Source organism: Odocoileus virginianus, chromosome 4 (genome assembly GCF_023699985.2).
Source record: "Odocoileus virginianus isolate 20LAN1187 ecotype Illinois chromosome 4, Ovbor_1.2, whole genome shotgun sequence".
Lineage (NCBI taxonomy): Eukaryota > Metazoa > Chordata > Mammalia > Artiodactyla > Cervidae > Odocoileus > Odocoileus virginianus.
In genome coordinates, this window is record NC_069677.1 from 51,838,125 (window position 1) to 51,841,656 (window position 3,532).

The 3,532-nt window shown below is 37.6% G+C and overlaps 1 non-coding gene across 1 annotated transcript; it reads left to right on the top strand.

Moving 5' to 3' along the window:
- The first annotated feature begins 451 nt into the window (after positions 1–451).
- On the top strand, positions 452–585 carry LOC139034922 (small nucleolar RNA SNORA70). The gene has a single exon (XR_011487493.1). It is a non-coding gene; the product is annotated as a small nucleolar RNA SNORA70 (small nucleolar RNA).
- Positions 586–3,532: the final 2,947 nt, after the last annotated feature.

Here is a 3,532-nt window from a genome sequence, read left to right on the forward strand (position 1 = left end):
GGAGTGGTGGGATTTGCACGTAAAGGTTTTGTTCACAGCTAAAGGCACACAATTCTAATTGAAGAAAAAAAAAATGCAGATGCATTTGTTTCAGACAGTCTGCAGTCAACTAGTTTTCAACGCTTGGGTTAAAGATCAAAGGGTATAAGCCCACAGTCAACAAACCTTTCTATCACTCACTGTTTTTTTTTTTTTTTTTTTTTTACCTTTTTCTTAAAAGATGAGCAGATAATTAGATACCTGAGGAATTTTAACAAAAAAGATAAAGGCTAAAAAATTCACACAAAAAGAGACAACTTGAGGAAACCAAAACTATGCTTAAATGTGAGAACATGGAAAGGAAAATTACCATTGATATCCTTAGAGGGATAAGAGAGGATATTATGTCCTTGAAATGTGAGCAAGATGCTATTATTAAAGGAACATTTAAAAAAAAAACCCTCAGAAATATTTGCAGCTAACTAAGCCAACTGTGCTCTTTGCCTTTAGGGGGCCAGTACGCAACGGCCTCAAGCAGCAGCCTCTTCAGTGGTGTATGCAGCCTACTGCCTGTATCGGTTTCCTTATGGGACCTTGGCAACAAGACTTTCCAGTGGACATTCATGTCTGATTGCATGCTGTCCCAAATCTAGGCTCCAGACAAGCATGTGCAGCATTTTTGGAAAGCCCTAGGGTACAGTGGCCAGGGGCCACATTGGCCAAGCCATCATGTCCATCTGTACCGAGCTGCAGAACAAGGAGCATGTGATGGAGGACCTTTGCAAGGACAAGTTCAAGTCTCCTGGCCACCAGAAGACCACAGCTCCAAGAAGTGGGGATTTACTAAGTTTAATGTGAATAAGTTGGAAAATATGATGGCAGAAAAGCAGTTCATCTTAGATGGCTCTGGTGTCAAATCCTTAATCATGGCCCCTGCACAAATGGTGGGCCCTGCACTGATGAGGGCCTTGGCTCTGTCCCCTCCTTACTCATGTCCACCAATAAATCCTACTTTCCTGTCAAAAACAAAAAAACTCAGAAACAAAAAAAAGTGATAATAGATATAAGAAAAGTATAAAATTAATACTATAAAGTAGAGAAAGGCAGACTATTAATTTATTAGGGCTGCCATAACAAAGTATCACAGACTGGGTGTCTTAAACAGCAGAAATTTATTTTCTCAGTTCTAAAGGCTAGAAGGTGAAGATCGACGTATAAGCAGATTTGGTTTCTTCTGAGGCATCTCTCTTCAGCTTGTTAGTGGCCACCTTCACGTTCACAGGGCATTCTCCCTCTGTGTGTGTGTGCATTCTATCTTCCTCTTCTTAAAAGGGCACTAGTCATATTGGATTAGGTCCCACCTTCATGACCTCATTTTAACTTGATTATTTCTGTAAAGACCTTATCTTCAAATACAGTCACATTCTGAGATACTGGCAGATAGGACGTTAACTTTTGAAAGTGGGGGAACACAATTCAGCCCATTACGTAGACCAAAAAGACTTAGAAGTGGAAAACTGGAAAGTAGAGTAAAGAATAGTAGAGGATGGGTCAGGAAAATCCAACACCTGAAAAATATGAACTCTGGAATAAAAGAGCAGAGGAAAAGCAGAGAAGAATAAAGTCTTTAATAAAAAAATTGACAATTTCTAAGAATTATAATACTCAAGTTTCAATATTAAAAGTTTCTAGGAATATGCAAGAAAATAGATGAAGACAGATCCACACCAAGGCAATTATTTAAAAAAATTAAAAATATGGGGATAGAGGGAAGATCCTATAGAAATCTAGAGGGAAAAACACAGGTTGTATATGAAAGGGTAGGAATCAGAACACCTTCAGAATTATCAAAACCAACATGGAGAGAGAGTGCAGCAATGTCTTCAAAAATTTAGAGAAAAAAATTATTTCTGAGTATGAATTCTACATTAGACAAAGAAGTCAAATGGAAAGCAGAATGAAAGCATCACCGATAAGAAACATCTCAAAATTTTATCTTTTAAGTACTCTTTCTCAGAGCTTCACCAAAATTAGAAAGTAAACAAGGAATGATACAGATAGAATAGTGGTTCTCATTCACAGCTGCCCACTGGAATCAACCAGGATGCTTTAAGAAATACTGACAAGGAGGGGCCCATCTCCAAAGGTTCTGAAGCAATTGGTCTGGATGAGGTCTGGGCCTTTTAAATTTCCCCAGATGATTTTTATGTACATCCAAGGTAGATATGGAAGAAAGAAGAGACAGGAAGGGAAATCCCCATGGTAAAAGAGAAGGGATTCTGGAACAAAAGTTCTACACTAAGAAAAGAATGCAACCTATTGGAAAACCCTATGAGAAATTCCCTCCAATAGATGAAATAGAAACATTATCTACAGCAAGGTATAGGGAGCAAATTTGGACACCTGATATAAAGTTTTGGTGTAGAGTTAGTGATAGGAATATAGGAAACAAAAGAAATTTTAAAAAAAAGGAAACAAAAGAAAATAAAAAAAATAAGAAACTAATTCCATGGATGCAAAAACTATGCAAGAAGGAAATGTTATCAGAGCTTACTACATGATTCAGCTGTGAAAAGAGTTTATATAAACACTGAATATCAGGGGGAGAGGAAAAGAACCCACCTTGCAATGGTGGGTTGGTTGTGAAAGAGTTGCTTTTCTTTTCCTATAGTGGGAGAATAAGACATAATGGTTAGAAAAGAACATCAAAAATTACCAGTACAAGTGTGCTATTTAGAAAGCTAAACATTCTGGAAATGGTTCCTTCTGGAGAGTGGGGAATAGGTTGGGAAGCTAGAGGATTGAGTTTTGACTTATTTTGACTATTTGACTTCTTAAACTGTTGAACTATTTGACTTCTTAAACTATGCACATTTTTAACTTTAATATAAGTTTTAAAAAAAACCATAAGAACTAAAAAGAAAAAAAAAAGGTAAGACAAATTACTGGGGAATGACAAAAGAAAACATGAGAACAGAGAAAAGCTGGATCATGCCTTGATCTAAACCTTGACATCAGGGAGATCAATCAGAGTTTCCTACAGAAACACTTTGAGTGGAGCCCAATATTAAAGGCTTAAGTTAGGATGAAAAGAGCCGTAACTTTTTTCAGGGATTAGAACTTTTGTGGATTTCCTTTAAGGTCAGAGGATTTTTATCAGAGTGTAGAGCCATCTAAGGGGGCTTCCCTGAATCCACCTGCAATGCAGGAAATGAGGGTTTGATCCCTAGGTCAGGAAGATCCCCTGGCAGAGGAAATGGCAACCCACTTCAGTATTCTTGCCTGGGAAATCCCATGTACAGAAGAGCCTGGAGGGCTACAATCTAAAAGGTCTCAAAGAGTCAGATACCACTGAATGATTGAATATGCAGAGCCATCTAAAGAAACCAGACACCCCAGTATTTAACTATCTAACAACTAATTAAATAAACATTGAAGACCATCTGCTCTACCCTAGATGTCAGATATAATAGGAGCAATGGTTAATTCCCCTTTGGAGAGCAATTTAGTCTCCTCAAAGTACTTGGTTATTAGTCTGTAGTGGGTTTTAAAA